Source organism: Vulpes lagopus, chromosome X (assembly GCF_018345385.1).
Source record: "Vulpes lagopus strain Blue_001 chromosome X, ASM1834538v1, whole genome shotgun sequence".
NCBI classification, from domain to species: domain Eukaryota; kingdom Metazoa; phylum Chordata; class Mammalia; order Carnivora; family Canidae; genus Vulpes; species Vulpes lagopus.
Genome location: NC_054848.1, coordinates 10,610,678 through 10,629,731, shown reverse-complemented (window position 1 = coordinate 10,629,731; position 19,054 = coordinate 10,610,678). Strand labels below are relative to the sequence as shown.

General features: G+C 42.7%; 1 long non-coding RNA gene across 4 annotated transcripts in view; it reads left to right on the top strand.

The window, feature by feature from the left end:
* LOC121482924 overlaps positions 1–19,054 on the top strand; it is a 311,920-nt gene that overhangs the window by 167,260 nt on the left and 125,606 nt on the right. The window lies entirely within an intron of this gene.

Here is a 19,054-nt window from a genome sequence, read left to right as displayed (position 1 = left end):
TACCTTACACTTTCTCTGCCATTAGAGGAACATCAGTGGAGAAATTTGAGTGGTCTTTCCTCTATTCACTTCTAACAAATGTGTGATGTTCCCTACTTTACTTTACTTTACAAGATTAGGGTTCACAGAAGTTATTAATTTGCCCAAAATGTTACAGCTCCCCTAACTGGAAAATTCCCACTGATGTTTAAATTTTAGTATGAACAGAAATAAATATAAGACAAGCAGATAAGGGACAAACTGAACTTCTCAGGGTATATTATTGTACTTTAGCACTGACATTTCAAACTGTCATCTATTGTGCAGTTTCTGCCTAAACAATAAAAAATAAAAACATTTAACTAAGTGTTCCACATGTACTACAAACTGAAAACTTGCAAAGCTCCTCACATTGAACCATTTCTGTGTTTAAAATTTCTCCTCAACTTTGAGTTGTCTTTGGAAAAACAGCACTTAGCTGTTGCCCTCAGAAATGCCAATTTTTCATGTGCTAATTTTACTTAGGGAGATCAAGCCATGATCCCAGGCACAGACAACTGACATGATTTCACCTAATATTTTTAAGATTTATTTATTCATGAGAGACAGAGACACAGGCAGAGAGAGAAGAAGGCTCCCTGCAGGGAACCCGATACAGGACTCAATCCTGGGACCCCAGGATCATGCCCTGAGCCCAAGGCAGACTCTCAACCACTAAGCCACTCAGGCACCCTGAGTTCATCTAATTTAAGAAAGGCTTCAGGAGGGATTGACATAACAAGGCAAACCTTCCAAGGAGCTGTGGCCACAGATGGAGCCCAGGAGGTAAGAACTCCTGGAAAGAAACTTGCTATCTCAAGATCTGGGTCCATTTCATCTTTGTAATCCTGACACAAGGCAACAACTATTGATATGAAACATTATTTTTCACCAGAGCTGTATAGGTTGTTGGCACATGAGCGTGCTCAAGAATGTATACAAAATCTTGTCTCCTGCATTCAGCATCCATGTCCATATCCACCCACAGTATCTAAAAGGCTTGCGGTCAAAAAAACCTACATTTACCAGACTCTCTTGACACTAGATCTCAGATGTGCTGTATGTTGTGCCAACTGTATATACTCAGAGGAGATACGGAAAGTGGGAAAGAAATAGAGGCTGTTCTTTTCCATGTTCTTTGGCATAAAGATAGGGCCCAGCAAGTATGACGCTGCTCAATTTCATAGTCTCTGTGGTTAGTTTCCTGGTTGCATTGCCATCGTGTTGGCAAATGACCTTGAATGACCTCAGCCTGGAGACAGCCTCCTGATTCAGATCCCTCTAACCCTTCCAGTAGTTCCATAAGCAACTGATTCCTTATATGAAGTCTCTCTCTGCTTGAAATTCCTAGGGTTTTCTTCTAGGGAACACTACGGAAAGCCTAGCTGCAGTGCCACTGTGAGTTGTTAGCAAAAATGAGGCTTAAAAAGCCAAATACATGGATCTGAAGTTGGAGAGATAGATGGGCATTCCCTCCTTATTTTCTGTCATATTTATAAGCTAAGGATGATGTGGGGCTGATGTAGGATGGTTGCAGAATGGCTCCAAACAACTGCTGCTCCCTGCACAGGTTTAGCGGACCTTGGTATCGTGTACCTGAGCATAATTTAGTCATCTCGAGGGAGCCCTGTGACCATAAGCGATATCATATGCTCGTGGGAAGCTCTTTCCGGAGTTGGGTATTTCCCATTGCCACAATATATGAATCTGCTTTTGGGAGTTGAGTACTTACAATAGTGATTCTATTCATTTAATCTATTCAATCTGCAAGCAGATTCTCAACTCTGGCTGTACATTAGTATCACTCATGGTTCTTCAAAAATCATATGCAGGGCTCCATTTCCAGAGATTCTGATAGAATTGGTTTGGCTGGAATCCAGGCATCAGTATTTTGTAGACCTTTCCGGTAATTCTAAAGGCAACTAGGGCTGCCAACAAGAAGACTGGCCCAAGCCATAGCACTGCAGTTGAGCATAATTCATGGAACACTTCCACAGTGAACAGAGAAAGCCCGATATAAAAGCACAGAGAATGCTCTAGTGACAACTTAACTACTCATAAGAATTCAAAGAAGGGTGACAGCAGCATGGCTTGGAGTTGTCCAGAGAGGGATGATCAGGGAGGTGAGACTTAGAACAATAAATAGAATTTGCACAGATGAAAGAAAAGAAAGGAGGAATCCTGGCAGGAACGGAGTATGAAGGCTGGAAAGTGGGATGCAGGGCACAGGTTTGGATAAGAAAGAGTGGGTCAGATTAAAAAGGGCCTCAAAAGCCAGGCAAAGGAGCCTAAGCTGATAGCACAATGCCATTGGAAGGACAATGAAAGGGATGTCCTTGGTCTTCTGTCAAGATGAAGATGCTGCCATCTTTGGGAAACTAATACTCCTGAATTGAAAAGCATTTGAGCTTGGTGTTGGGAGCTTAGCTCTGGACCTAGCAAATCTTTTATCTTGGAATGAGGAAAGACAGGACAGTAACTTGGAGTTTAAGCAACCTCACAATCATGTATCAACTGTTACTAATTGTCACAAAATCCTCAGAAAACAGGAAGACTATGTTGGGGAAACTCAGTCTTTTTTCATCAGATGACCTCACATTAGTTTAGCTGACGCATGTAGTGAACGCCCTCAGTGCTCTGCCTAGATCCCTTCTGATCCCTTTTAGCAGGTCCACGCCGCCTCCTCCAGTTACTGTGGCCTTGGTTTCTTTTTTTTTTTTTTTTTTAGATTTATTTATTTATTCATGAGAGACACAGACAGAGAGAGAGGCAGAGACCTAGGCAGAGGGAGAAGCAGGCTCCTCGCAGGGAGCCCAATGCAGGACTCGATCCCTGATTCCAGGATCATGACCTGAGCCCAAGACAGGCACCTAACCGCTGAGCCACCCAGGCATCCCTGTGGCCTTGGTTTCTTGTCCTTGTACCTGCGAATCTCTTTGAAGGTCACCACACAGGTAACCAGAGTTGCAGTCTCCAGCATGGGGTGCCAGAGGTTGATGCTCCCCACACACCCTGCTCCCTGTTTTCCTGGCAGCCCTGAACCAATGACTAATAGATGCCAGAGTTTGAAAGCCTAGCTTCTTTCCTCCAAGTTGAGACAAAACCTGGAGCATAACTTCTGTCCCAGATCACCCTTGCAGGATCAGACTGAAGCTAACTTTTGGGGAAATTTGCCCAAGATTGCAAGCTTTCATGACATCCTTTCTTTCCTGCCCTGCTTCTCCCCTTCCCTGACCAGTCTTCCCTAGGAGCACATCCTGAATATACCATGTACACAGGAATCCTTGCCTCGGGGTCTTTTCCAAAGAACCCAACCCAGGACAGCATGCTACCATTTGCAAAGTGTTCTTACATGGGCCGCGCTGGCTGTTACCCACTGTGGGCTTTTATTGTCCTTTCTTCCATATCAGATTTTTTTAAAGATTTTTTTAAAATTTATTTGAGAGAAAGAGGGATCCCTGGGTGGCGCAGCGGTTTGGCGCCTGCCTTTGGCCCAGGGCACGATCCTGGAGACCCAGGATCGAATCCCACATCGGGCTCCCGGTGCATGGAGCCTGCTTCTCCCTCTGCCTGTGTCTCTGCCTCTCTGTCTCTCTCTGTGTGACTATCATGAATAAATAAATAAAATCTTAAAAAAAAAAAATAAAATAAAAAAAATAAAATTTATTTGAGAGAAAGAGAAAGCATGAGCAGGTGGAGGGACAGAGGGAGAAGGAGACTCCCCATTGAGTGAGGAACTGGACATGGGACTCGATCCCAGGACCCCCAGATCACGACCTGAGCCAAAGTCAGATGCTTAAGCAACTGAGCCACCCATCAGATTTTCAATGGATAATTTTTAAAAACAAGTACCAGGATGAAGCTGAGAATCTGACTTGGGAGTTTGTCCAACAAGTTAAAACAGTTACTCTTCATTTTGATCAAATCTAAAGTTGTGAATAAGTACATCAAAATCAAGCCTTAAATCTGATACTATTGGATGCAAAAAGGACAACTTTTATAAGAATCACAACTTAGCAACGACTTCTCCATTCATATCTCATTCCTGGCTTTAATACCAATGATTTGTCATATGCTCCAGAACCAAATGCACTTGCTATAATAGTTCAGAATCTTGACCACAGTTATCTCTTGGGAGAACAATTTTTGGCAGATTCAGTTGATCTATCACCTAGCTTTACATGCCATTCTAAAAAAATGTTTCCTCCATTCTTTAACTTGCTCAAAAATATTGTATAGATCATTTTCTTTTCATTACACTAGACAAAACCATCCATATTTTCTTTCACAACCATATGCAAATGCGCACACACACATATCAGACTTAACAGAAGTCTCCTTGTGAATAATGCTGTACTTCACATTGAAGGACCTAGCTTAGTGCCTGGCATGTAACAGGAAATGTCTTTCTTGATCTTGCATTATTAGCGACGCCGTTTTTCTCTCTGCATCTCATTTACAATTACAAACTCCGTGCCTAGGGTAGGAAAAAAACTGCCTTGTTTAGGAGGAGACTGGGATGCATTGGAAATCCCTCATGGACAGGAAGAAGGAGTCCACTCCTTGTGCCCTGGGGAGGATGTGTGGAAGAAGGAGGAGGACACGAGGAAGGAAATCATGCGAACATGTGCCTTGGCCTCCCTGCTCTGGGTTGAATCCTGCAGTGGAGAAGTCTGTTACCTGGTCCGAGAAGTTGAAAGTGGAGTGGTTTCGGGGGTTCTCTACTAATTGGGAACTCCGAGATGGCAGGCATGCGGGGAGGAAGGACATTTCATAGCATGAGCCTGATGGGACACTCTTGTGCTACCCCCAATTTCCCATATGTGGAATGAATCTGGAAGTTTCCACATGCCCCAGGGAAGGACCAGAATGAAGCTGAGAATCTTCGGGGGAACTTGCCATGGAAGGTGCCTGTGGAGGGGAAAGTAACCTAGCATCTGAGGGATACAGACAGTGGATGAACACAGGAATGAATGAGTCAAACTGCGAAGGGTGCCCAAAGCCAGAGAGAGTCAAGGTGGAGCTCAGGAAGGAGGAGCGATGGCTGACTGTAACAAGAAGAGAAACCACAAGATCCATAAGCCGTGGACTTCGGCAGTGGATGTCAAAAGGCAGCCAGTGCCAGAACCGCGGCAAAAAGCCCCCAGAGGATATAGCGAGACCCATCCAGGAACTAGACCACCCTTACAAAGGAAACAGCCCAGGTTTCCCACCACCCACTCCAGTGCTGGAAGAGCTGCACACCCCCCATCCAACCACAACTTCCATCCAAGATGGAAGCAGGAAGATGGCCTTAATGGGGAGCTGAAATTGAATTGACTGAATATCCCATAATATGGACTGAATCATATAAGACAGATTATTTAAACCAGAAGGGAGAGAAAATCTGTTGGCCTTTTTGCACTTGTATCAGTTATCTATGGCCACGCAGGATTTTCTGTTGCTGCTGTGATAAACTGTCAAAAAGTTATGGCTTAAACAGCACAAATTTATTATGGTTCTGGAGGTCACAAGTCTGACACAGGTCTCACTGGGCTGACATCAAGGTGTCAGCAGGGCTGCTTCCTTTCTAGAGGCTCCAGGAGAGAATCCATTTCCTTGCCTTTTCTGGATTCTAGAGGCCACTCATATTCCTTGGTCCATGGCCCCCTTCCTCCTTCAAAGTCAGAATCTCTCTGAGAATTCTTCTGTAGCCACATCTCCCACCGACTGACTAGGAAAGAGCTCTGGAGGACTCACGGGATTAAATTGGGCCCACCCAGATCATCCAAAATAACCTCCACATCTCAAGATCCCTAACAGAATTGTATCTGCGAAGTCTCCTTTCTCGTGTAAAGCAACCCCCCCCCCCCGCCCCAGTCAACATCTTCGGGCAGCTGTTACTCTGCCTGGCACGTCACAATAATCTGGACTCCGAGGGCAAGTGTGAGCACTCCAGTTCCCCGAAGGCCTTGGCTCCAAGTGACCATACTGCCACTTCCACCTCATTTTCTTAGCCTGGCCCAGAGTCAGAGTGGGAGGTGCCACAGAGCCTGCATCCACGAAGAAGAAATATAGCCATTTCAGCAACCCACCCCATCTCACGCCCCCACTCCCGACCACTGCCTCCCAATTAGCCAAAGAAAGATGCTAAAAGCCAACTCACACACTCTCTGCTTGCATATTACTAAACTGAAGCTCTGTTGTAAGGCCCAGAGATACAATGAATATTAGCCAAGTAGAATTTATTTTAATTCCACAGTGAACAGGACGGTTATTACATGAGCCCATCAAAGCTGAAGAAAACGTGAAATGAGAATAACACAGCCGAATCATCTTTATTTGGCCACTTTTGTTAAAGGGATCATGTTTTCTGCTTAACTGTCGTCACAGTTTTATGGCTTCCAGCTGGGTTTTCACCATTTATAAATGTAGCATTTCCTACATACCTATGAATTCAAAAATAATAGAATCTGCCTAGGCAAATCCTGGACTTAGGGGAAAAAGCAAAATAAAATACTGGCAGAAATTTAAATATAGCGATTTGGAAAATAGTGAAAATCCAAACATTTTACAGAGCTGTATTTTTAAAGCCCTGTTTTGATCAATTTGTCTTTTTTATTTCATAGCAGAGCTGCTTTATATGACCATATTTATTCACTTCTGAAAGAAGACTTTTAAAGTTATATAACAAAGAAACTTTTTTAAGATTATATTAATTTTCTCCTGAAAGATACTCATTTTGAACAATGAGTCCGGATATGGGAGGGGTTTTTTTTCTCCTAAGAGATCAAGGCAAGTGCAAAAACAGACATCATGTACCTCTATTTGAAAGCAAAGTTTGATTCTTTAACTTAATCAGGAATGAGGAAGGCCATGCCCACACCATGCCTGCAACAGATTGGTTCTCCAATGCAATCGGGTATTTGGGCTCTCCTTGCAACTGATCGGCTGGCCTGCTTTTCTCATCCCTCCTCCTCCTCACCTTTTCAGATCCTTTCACTGCAGTCACTCCTGGGTGCCACCCCACACACCCCGGCCTCACTCCTGACCCCGAGCTCCTCGTGACCCGGGCATCCTCCAATTCCATGGGTTCCAGGGAGGCCTGAGCGACACTGGGATGCCTACCTTGTGAAGAATCTCATGGCATCTGGTGAGCCCTCCCGAGTCAGAGCTTCCATCCACCTCTCCCTTAGCGAGTCATCCCACGACATTACAAATAGAACAGAAGCCAATGTGGAAAAGCAGACCCCTCACCTGCCCCTTCAGGGGCCTCTCCTTGGACCCTTTCATGTACTCTTTTCCAGCCACACTGGCCTTTCTGCCTCAGGATGCTTGCACTTGCTGTCCCCTCTGCCTGAAATCCTTATTAATTCAGTTCACAAATATGTCTTCCATGTATCGGGCACTGTTCTAGTTTGTGTGAAGTAAATCCATGGAAGTCCCTGCCCTAACGAAGTCCATACGCTCTTGCTCAGGATTTTTTATGGCTTTCTGAGTCTTCTCTGGTTTTCTTAGCTAAAGAAATTCACACCGTGAGTCACTCGAGGCTGTAACTCCCCCCACCTTGCCCCTTCATTCTTGCTGTGCGTAAACTTATTTGTTTATTGCCAGACTTGTTTTAGAATGTGATCTCCATTGCTCTTGCTCTTCACTGGTGCCAAGAACTGTACAGGCAGCTGGAGAGAGGGAGGTGCACAGCATGGTTCACTAGGCTCTGTAATTGGTGGGTCAGAACTCAGCCTCTACATAGATGGGTTCTTACTGGAATGAGTCTCTTGGAATAAATTATCATTTATTATAGTTGGCCACTGAAATTATGCCTACCACTAGTAGAACTATATAATTAAAGTCTTAGAGTCAGGGCATCTGGGTGGTTCAGTGGTTGAGCGTCTGCCTTCGGCTCAGGTCGTGATCCCGGGGTCCTGGGATCGAGTCCCGCATCAGGCTCCCTGCAGGGAGCCTGCTTCTCCCTCTGCCTGCCTCTCTCTCTCTCTCTCTCTCTCTCTCTCTGTGTGTGTGTGTGTGTGTGTGTGTGTCTCATGAATAAATAAAATCTTTAAAATAAATAAATAAATAAATAAATAAATAAAGTCCTAGAATCAATGCCAGAGACGGTTGTTCTAAAACCTGTTTGCTGGGGCACCTGGGTGGCTCAGTCAGTTAAGTGGCCAGCTCTTGGTTTTGGCTCAGGTTATGACCTCAGGGTCCTGGAATCAAGCCCTGAGTTGGGTCCCATGCTCAGCGGGGAGTCTACTGGAGATTCTCCCTCTCCCTCTGCCCCCTCCCCACCTCTAATAAATAAATAAATCTAAAAGAAAAGATAAAGTAAAACTTGTTTACTTTTTAGACATAACAGAGTGATTCTAGATAAGATTTAAAAAATCCAGATCTTACAAAATATGTTTTAAAGCCGTAATTGCCTATTGCTGAGATGGACAGTATTGAAACGCCTAGTCATCTCAGCAGGAATGGGCAAACCTTGTCTGGGTAGGTTCAGGCTAAGGTTGCGGACAAGGAGATTAGCGCTCACAAAAACTGGAGGTGGTGAGTTATTGGGGTTGTAGGTAAGCTTCCCTGGCCTGGTGCCGTGAAGGCACAATAAATACCACCTTGGCCTCTCCTTTCTCTCCCTCCCACTTCCCTTTGCTGGCAGGGTGGCACAGTTGCAGAATCCAGCTCCCCCGGGAAGCAGCCTGAAAGCCAGGAATGGCACTTCTCGAACACAGAGAAGCTGTCATTCTTGAAGGGCAAAAGGAAGACTGATCCCATTCCCAGTGCATGGCAGATGCTGGAATGCCTTCAGTTCTAGACAATTCTTTGGGTATGTGGTGACTTTCCTCCTTCCCAACTGCACCCAAAGAAGCTTCCGATATAGCAGTGGCAGCGTGTGCTTGGTCTCATCTTCAAAGCAGAGGGGGGGGGGGTCTGCATCCAACTGCTTGGCTATCAGCAATCCTGTGGGGCAAAAACAGCAGCAGTGGAAGAGCCTAGGACTCTTGGGCCAAAGCAACAGCAATAACCAAAGGCTTCTACTGTTCTTTGTGCAAGATAATAGTAGTCAGAACTGAGGCCCTTAGACCAAAGAAACCAGTACTAAAGCTCTTAGAATTATCATCAAGGTGGACTATAGAATGGAAGAAACACACTCTTGCAAACAGGAGGTATCAGGGCTAGGAGTCTATTAGTACAAATAAAAATACTCATGAGAAATACTCTTGTTTGGGGGCACCTGGGTGGCACAGTCAGTTAAGCATCCGACTCTTGGTTTGGGCTCAGGTCATGATCTCAGGGTCATGAGATCAAGCCCCATGTCTGGCCTCTGCGTTCAGCAGGAGTCTGCCTAAGACTTTCTCTCCCTCTGTGCCTCCCCACCATGAACGCGTGCTCTCTCCCTAAAATAAATAAATAAATCTTTAATTTTAAAAAAAAGGAAAGAAATACTCTTGTTTTGTATCCCAACCTGGTAAAGCAGGGCATATTCGTTTCATAAATATTTAAAGCATAATTTTGAAATGAACATGTATTTCCCTTGAAGTAGGATTGTTTGTACCCATATAAAGGACACTCTTCGAAACACTTTACTGTATCAAAAGTGTCAGTGGATTTATGTAGAATCAACTCTGAAAGTCCCATTGACATTGAAAACTGCCTGTTAATCTGCTTTGTCTCTGTAAGAGATTAAAACTTTTTTGTCTTACACAAGTCTGAAGGTTATACATTAAAGAATATATAGATGGAAAACAGATTAGTGGTTGCCAGGGGTGAGGGACAGGGATGGGGGTGGGTATGCCTCTCAAAGAGTAGTGCAAGGAACTCCTTTGTGGCAATAAAACAGCTCCGTATCCTGATGGTGGTGCTCATGTGAACATACACGAGTGATAAAATTGCATAGAACTACACATGCACATACACACATGTGCGTGCAAATGCGTGCACACAGAAACTGGCAAAATCTGAATAATATCTGTAGATTGTACTAATGCCAATCTCCTGGTTTTTATATTATACTAGAAGGCGTGTAAGATGTTGAGAAGCTGGATAAAGGGGTACACACAACCTCTCTGTACTGTTTCTCAGCTCCCTGGGAGTCTTTGTTTCAAAACTAAGTTTCAAAAAGATGAAGGGAGTATGACTTTCGTAGGCTGGAGTTAGAACTTCCTTACTGGAGATTTGATGAGCAACAGCCACGAAGAAGCCTAATGGGCTACATCCTTCTCGCCTCACGTATGCCTCACACAGACATAGCCAACCATTTGGTAATTCAGAATTCAGAGGTCTGAAAGTGAAGAATAATATCACCCCCTCCCCCAAAAAAGTGTCTTTGTTTAAAACTGGGGGATCAAAATCCTATTCTTTTATAACTGCCTTAAGTTGGGTTCCCCCAAGGCTGACCGTGACACAAGGATGTAAATGCATGTAGTTTGTATGAGGCATCATCCCAGGAAGCACCAGGGGGCACTTAAAGGAAGGAAGCCAATTAAGGGTACATTATAGAGCGAGTTACCACTATAGGACACTGAAGCCCAGCCCCGCTTGGGGAACTCTGAGAGGTAGTTTACATCTATCAGAGTCACATAAAATGAGCGAAGTGGGAGATGGGATATTTCGCATGTCATCCACTGGGAGCTACATCAACTCCCCAGAACTCCTGACCTGCTCTCCTGGTTGACAGAGACGGTAAAGGGTCATGCAGACTTGCAGTTGGAAACTTTTGAGTCCATGGGAATGGCGAGTGCCACGTGGGTATAGGCAGCTCACCAATAGTGGCTTTACAGTGGCTCATCAAAAATACTAACAGGATGATAAAGTGAGTAAAAAGTGACATCTCAAATGATGATATCAGCTCTGGTTAAAGGTTAGATGACTTGTCTGAAATCCAATCATGTAACCGCTAAGGCATAGGACTTGTCCTTTCTTATTGGTTGCCTGAGACCGTATCGCATCGTCTTTCATGTCCTGGAGTTTCACTATGATATGACCAAGTATGCTTTAGGGTTTTGCTGTTGTCGTTGTTCATTTGTGTTTTGGTTTTGCTTTAGGTTTCCTTAATTCTTCCTGAAATACTAGTGCTTCTGAAATCTGAGGGTTAATTCCTGCATCAATTATAAAATCATCTCAGCTATTACTGCTTAAAGAATGGACTGTTTGACTTTTACTCCCTTGAGAACTCAATTAGATGAATATTGGTTCTTGTATCTCCTTTGTCTCTTAAGTCTCTTCCTATTTCTGTCTCTTTAACTTTCTTGTGTTTCATTCTGGAGCTATTTTCTAGTTCACTAGCTCTCCCTTCGGTGCTGTCTAATCTGCTTTAAAACTAAAACTAGCAAGTGTGTTTTTAAATTTCTTGGCCGTCCATTTGGTTATTTTTCAAATCTGCCTGTAATTTTTCATGGTTGTCTTGGATTTTCTTCTTTATGTCTTTAATTCTGAACATATTTTATTCTTTTTCTAAAAGATTCTATTTATTCATGAGAGACACAGAGAGAGAGGCAGAGACATAGGCAGAGGGAGAAGCAGGCTCCGTGCAGGGAACCTGATGCAGAACTTGATCCCAGGACCCTGGGATCACCACCTAAGCCAAAGGCAGATGCTCAACCACTGAGCCACCCACGTGCCCCACATATTTTATTATTTTAATAAAATTGTTCCATGATCTAAAATTCTTGGGAGTGTAATCCTGCTGTGATTATACCTGATGATAAGTATGGTTCTCACTTATGATGGATTGTAATTCTGTGAGTCTCCTAATTTTGAGCTGTGAGGTCAAGTTCAATGGGGTTGTATGTGTAAGAATCTATATAACCAGGACTGAGGGTACATGCCTTCAGAGAAGATGTCTATATGCTTCTTCCACGTACACCAAGAGTTTCACTTCTTTCTTATCACTTTTGTTTTAATTCCTTGGCTTTGTGTTTCTTGGACCATCTGTTTGAGGGGCAGGTCCGTTATGAAATTTTTTCATGGGAGACTTTTCCCCACTCAGAGTACAGACCAACCCACACAAGCTTCCTTTGATGCCTACCTGCTCTCCTTGAAGGATTTTTTTTATCTATTCTTTTTTTAAAGATTTTATTTATTTATTCATGAAAGACAGAGAGAGAGGCTGAGACATAGGCAGAGGGAGAAGCAGGCTCCCTACAGGGAGCCTGATGCGGGACTTGATCCCAGGACCCCGGAATCACGACCTGAGCCGAAGGCAGACGCTCAACCACTGAGCCACACAGGTGCCCCTTCTTATCTATTCTTTAAGTCTGTCAGTCAGGATCCAGTCTAGGTATTTCCTGTAGGAATTATGGAAATAAGTGCAAATATAAGCCATCAGAGGTTTTTGAAGTATGTAGTTCAAAGAAGACTCCATTTGATCACTGGCTTCCAGAGAAGTAGCAAGCTCTTACAATCATCCAAGTCAATCACTTCAAAAGACATCCCAGAAGCTCACAGCTTCCTCATGACCTTGGAGGGTGGTTCATAGTATTACACCAAGAGGCCACTGTAAGACCTTACATCCGCAGCTCACACCCCTGTTCATGACCACCAGGGGAAGAACAACATCAGTTTCTCTTCCATCCTCAACTCTTTCGTAATTCTGTATCATTGGCCAAATCTAAGCCCAAATACTTTTTATGGAGGATTCTCAGGAATGTTGTTCTCAGGCATCTGCCTACTGTAATATTGGATAAAGCATAGGAATTTAGAAAGGTGATTCATGCCAACAACAATCCAGTAACTTAAGGATATAACACTTAAAATTCATGGGTTTATTCAGAAGACATGGTTCAAGATTTCTTCTACTTTGAAACCCAAAGTTCATTGCCTGTTTCTATATATTAAAACCCAATCCTCGATGATCCTAAGGTTGATCATCCAACCTGGTTGATGATCCAACCTTCATTATATTCACCTTAAGGAATTGGGCAACTTCAGATCACAATTTGATTTCTTGTTAACAGCCACCTTTCCCTCCGCAGATTTCCCTCTTTGTGTGTATGTGTGTGTGAACCACACACTTAAAGTTTGTTATAGGGGGATCCCTGGGTGGCGCAGCGGTTTGGCGCCTGCCTTTGGCCCAGGGCGCAATTCTGGAGACCCGGGATCGAATCCCACATCGGGCTCCCGGTGCATGGAGCCTGCTTCTCCCTCTGCCTGTGTCTCTGCCTCTCTCTCTCTCTCTCTCTCTCTATCATAAATAAATAAAAATTTAAAAAAAAAGTTTGTGATAGTATGTCCGGCATTTCATAGCAGGAGACTTTTCCCATTAGCAAGATCATTGTGTTGCTAGAACCATAACTGTGGGCAATTTTTGTTGTGAGTTCATCTATTTTGGGGAGACCGTGGAGTTAGGGGGAAGGAGAATCTTATATTGTTCTGGATTTTGGAACAGACTTTGACACCGCTGAAATGGTGGTTTTTATTTATCTCACTTAAATCTTTTCATTTTAATTTCTCAGCTTGAGGTTTCTGTACTGTGCAAGTAGCATCAATTCAGAACCCACTCTTCACGATGTTTTTCACTGAGATATAATTGACATATTGTTTAAATTTAAGGTGTACAACATGTTGATTTGATATATCTATCAATCACCACCATAGTGTTAGCTAAGATTCAGGCCTATCGTATCACATAATTATCAGTTCTTTTTTGTGGTGGGAACAATTAAGATCTAGTCTTTTAGCAACTTTGAAGTTTATAATACAGCATTATTGTCTACAATCACTATATTGTGCATTCAATCTCCAGGACTTTTTTATCTACTGGTTGCGTGTCTGTACCCTTAAAAAACATCTCCCCAATTCCTCTACCCACAGCCCCTGGTAACCACCATTCTATTCTCTGTTTTTATGAGTCTGGCATTTTTAGATTCCTCACATAAGCAATACCATGCAGTAACTGTCTTTTTCTGTCTGACTTCCCTCACTTAGCATAATTTTCTCAAAGTCCATCCATGTCATTGCAAATAGCAGGATTTCCTTCTTTCTCTTGGCTGAATAATATTCTATTGTATATACCATTCTTCTTTAACCATTTGTCCCTTGACACACACTTAGGTTGTTCCCATATCTTGACTACTGTGAGTAATGCTGCAGTAAACACGGCAGCGCATATATCTTTTTGAGAAGCTGTTTTCATTTCCTTTGGATATATACCCAGAAGTGGAATTGCTGGATTACAAGGTAGTTCTATTTTAATTGTTTAGGGAGCCTCCATACTGTTTTCTATGGTGGCTGAACCAGTTTGCATTCTCAACAACAGTGCACAAGGGTTCCCTTTTCTCCACATCCTCGCCAACACTTGTTCTCTCTTGTCTTCTTGATGATAGTTCATTCTAACAGGTGTGAGGTGATACTTCATCGTAGTTTGGTTTGCATTTTCCTGATGATTAGGGGTGGTGGCCGTATTTTCATGTACCTGTTGGCCTTTTGGATGTCTTCTTTGAAAAAATGACAGAATTCAGTCCACATGCCCATTTTTTAACTGGATTGTTTGTTTTTTTTCTTATTGAGTCATATAAGTTCTTTATATGTTTCACATTTTAACCCCTTATCCAATATATGGTTTGCAAATATTTTCTCCCATTCCATAGTCTTTTCATTTTGTTGATTGTTTCTTTTGCTATACAGAAGCTTTATAGTTTGACATAGTCCCACTTGTTTACTTTTGCTTGTGTTTTTTGTGCTTTCGATGGCATATTTCCAAAAATCATTTCCAAGGGCCAAAGAGTTTCTTCCCTTTTTTTTCTTCTAGGAGTTCTATAGTATCAGACCTTATGTTTAAGTCTTTATTCCCATTTTGAGTTAATTTTTGTGAGTGGTATAAGATAGGGGTCTAATTTTTTTTTTTTTTGCATGTGAATATTTAGTTTGCCAACACCATTGAAGAGACCATCTTTTTCATATTGTGTATCCCTGGTTCACTCGTCAATTATTAGTTGGCCAGATATGCATGGGTTTATTTCTATGCTCTTGATTGGCCCATGTCTTTTTTTATGCCACTACCATATTGTTTTGATATCTATAGCTTTATAATAAAGTCTGAAATCAGGAAGTGTGATGCATGCAGCTTTGTCCTTCATTCTCAAGATCACCTCAGCATTTCTGGGTCTTTTGTGGTTCCATACAAATGTTAAGATAGCTTTTTCTATTCTTGTGAAAAACGCCATTGGAATTTTGACAGGGATTGCCTCAAATCCATAGATGGCTCTGGGTAGGATCTTCATAATGTTTTCACTCTCACAGATGACTCTTTCATTTTTACAACATCCCCAGGCAGCTAGTAACATTTCTTTGTATCTCAAAGAGAGGAAGTTACTCACTTTGCATTATTGTAACAGCCTTTTAGGGCTTGGAAGCTTTATTTATGGAGCTCGATTGTAACTTTCTTACATGTGCAGTAGCTTCAGGCCCACATCTTCTGGTCCTGTGTGGGCATCAAAAGCCAATCTCGGGGTGCCTGGGGGGCTCAGCGGTTGAGCATCTGCCTTCAGTTCAGGGGTCCTGACCCCAGGGTCCTGGGATCGAGTCCCCCATCAGGCTCCCTGTGAGGAGCCTGCTTCTCCCTCTGCCTGTGTCTCTGCCTCTGTGTGTGTGTGTGTGTGTGTGTGTGTCTCTCATGAATAAATAAATAAAATCTTTAAAAAAAATCCCAACCTCTAGCCCTCTGGACCTAATGCCCTAGTGAGCTTCCACTGCATCTGCTTCTGCCTTGTATTCTGGTATCTTCTGCCTCTTTATTTCTCCTATCAGGGGATTTTCTTTCTTTGCTTTCCAGTCTAGCTGTGTTGAAAAAAAAAAAAAAAGAGCTACTTTTTTGTCCAGCATCTCTGCCTATTTGCTTTTCCTTATCAGCTCAGTCTGCCATATTGCTGGAAGCTTTGAGGCAGTTTCCATTTTATCTAACACCATCTATAGAGGGCAAGGGGCTACAGCCTTTCAAGTGTTCTCTCCAGTATATGCTTGTAAATGTAAAAAACAAAATACAACAAAAAAAGATAAGGAACATAAAAGAAATCCATGACCTTGAAAATATCAGAAATGGTCTTAAAAGAGATGTTGCCTCAATTTTACATATTTTAGTTTCAGAAAGAAAATACATCTGGAAAACACTGAGAATTTAGTATATCAGAGGAAGCATGGAAATGCGGTGCACGTTGAAGTCAAGCATGTATTTTGATAAAGCGCTTTGTGCCATTCATGTAGATGACTTATTCATTATGGGCTAACAAGCTTAGGAGCACAACTTTGCAGGCATTTGGTAGAACAACCTGATTTCAGCCTGGAAGGAGTTGGAGGGGGGTAGATTTTCACTATTGATACTGATGATACCGACGGAGACAAGGAGACAAATTAATGTTAGCAGACAGAAAAAAGCAAAGAGAGAACACAATTTCCAAGCCACCTTGATGTACCAAAATGCTGAGCTAAATGCACAAAGTGATGTTTTGAGAGTGAAGGAGAATATAGGGTGTTCTTTGTATAATTGGTTTCAATGCCCCTTATGCCAATATTCTACAAAATCTGTCCAGTAAAGTCTAAGTTCTCTTAAACTGAGGTATAATTTATATACAATGTAAGCACATACCAGATTGGATATGTTTTGATAAATGTATACATCCAGGGAACCATCATCCAAATCCAGGCAAAGAACATTCCCATCACCTCAGTGATGCCCATTTCCAGTCAATCCTCCCTCCCAACCAAGGGCAACCACTGTTCTGATTTCTAACACAAAAGCTTAATTTTGCCTGGCTTAAACCTTCATACAAATGGCTTCATATAACTTATGGACTTCTTGCCTGGCTTCTCTTATCCCAAATGTTTTTAAGATATATCTATGTTTTTGTGTATATCAGTTGTGTGGGGTGTTTTTTGGTTTTGTTTTGTGCATGCTGTGTTTGTTTTGTGGCTGAAGAATGGTCATTGTATGAATATGCCATAATTTGGTTATCCCCATTCCCCTATTAAAAGTGCAAAAAGGGGGCATATGCCCCAGCCCCTGCACCACCCCTGCTGCTGCCTGCACAGGGGGAAGGGGGGGCACAGTGCCTGTAATTATTAAACATGAATTCAATTTAAAAAAAAATAAAAGTGCAAAAAAGAGGGGCACCTGGGTGGCTCAGTGGTTGAGCATCTGCCTTTGGCTCAGGGCATGATCCCAGGATCCTGAGATCGAGTCCTGCATCCCTGCAGGGAGCCTGCTTCTCCTTCTCCCTATGCTTCTGCCTCTCTCTCTCTTTCATGAATCTCTGCCTCTCTTTGTCTCTCATAAATCAATAAATAAAATCTTTAAAAATAAATAAATGAAAGTGCGAAAAAGAAACTCCAGACGGAGATGTGAGAGCATCTCAGCATATCAAGATGATGTAAAAGGGTTGGATCCAAAGAAGCAGAGGGAAATTCTCTTTAGAGAGCATTCTTGGAGTCCCGTAGTGTTTTCCTCCCTCCTCTGACACTAGGGGAAGGGAGAGGAATGTTTCCCAGCTTACTTCCAGCCCAGTGAGACAGACTGACTACCCACAAGGCTCGGTAGCATTGCAGACCTGCAGGGGTCACTATTCACATTATAGCCAGTGTACATGGTGACCCCACGGCTGGATCATTTGGCGATCAAGGGCATAGTGGCTCATGCCGGCAAGAGGCTGATGGAAGTAGCCATGGGAGCAGAGCAAGGCACAATGTTGAGAATCATGCACCTGTACCTGTTGTAGGACAGAGTCACTCTGTCTATCCTTTGGGAAAGATGTGGACTCTGAAAATGGATGGTGGATTGGCTTTATTTTAAAAGGAATATTGCCTAAGAGGTCTTCCTGATATGGATCAAAAGTGAACTGAGCAGAAAAAGGTTGGCGACATATTTTTGGATGAAGAAGTTGCAGGGAATGTTCCCCAGGAGCCCGCCAGAGGGGATACTACACTCGAGTATCAGATGTTCCCACTGGGAAATCTCTGAAAAACTCTGAAGTGCACTAAAAGTCAGCTTTAACAGCTTGCTAAGCCTGGCAAGTATAAACAGGAAATCACAACAATACCAGTCATTTAAGACCTTTTCTGACCCTACCTCTGTCCCTTATGCGAGAGAGTTCTGAAACTAAGGGCAGCCAACTGAGAAGGAAAGAGCAGGAGATGGAGCTAATTCAGCAATGAATCCTGAATCCTCCAGAGCTATATCTCTACCCCTCCCAGCCCAGTCCAACCCCCAGCGTTTAGACTGGAAGTTGGCCAGAAAAAACTTAGAGTTTGGAATGGAAATATCAATTCTCAAAATAAGACTATTCTTATGACTGGAAGGCTGGTGTTACATGAGCATAACTGGAAACATTAGGGTACCTGCTCTGAGATTTCCCTTTGGAGGAAAACAGCTCACTGAGGAAATGGAGAAAAGAATAAAGTTGTTTTGTATGCATACCCAACTGAGATCTACAAAAAAATTCATTAAATAGTTAAAATCAATTGTTGAAACATTTGGTAGTAGGAATACTGCATCTATTTTTCCAATATTTATTTTAATGTTTTCAAGAAGTCATCCAAACTTAGGGCTACAGCTAATTAAAGATGAGGTCCAGAGGACACCATTGGGTTGCAAACTCAGTCGTCTAAGAATAGATTTACAGTCTCCGCAGACATGAACCATAGATGTTTGCTCACTTAAAGAAGGCTGAGATCTTTGCCCAACAAGTTTTTTGTTGAAATCTTGATTACCCATCATATTTTATTCAAGACTAAAATTTCAGATTTAAAAAAAAGGGAAATAGAACATTTATATGTTCAAAAAAGGCAAGGGATGAGGAAAGTGTAATTTGAAACTGCAAAACTATTGAGTATAAAGTTTCTTCTTAAAAAAAAAAGATTTTATTTTTATTTTTATTAAGTAAGCTCTATGCCTGAGTTGGGGCTTGAACCCATGACCCTGAGATCAAGAGTCGCATGTTTTGGGATGCCTGGGTGGCTCAGTCACTTAAGCATCTGCCTTTGGCTTGAGTCATGATCCCGGGTCCTGGAACTGAGTCCCAAGCTGGGTTCCCTGCTCAGTGGGAAGTCTACTTTGTCCCTCTCCCGCTGC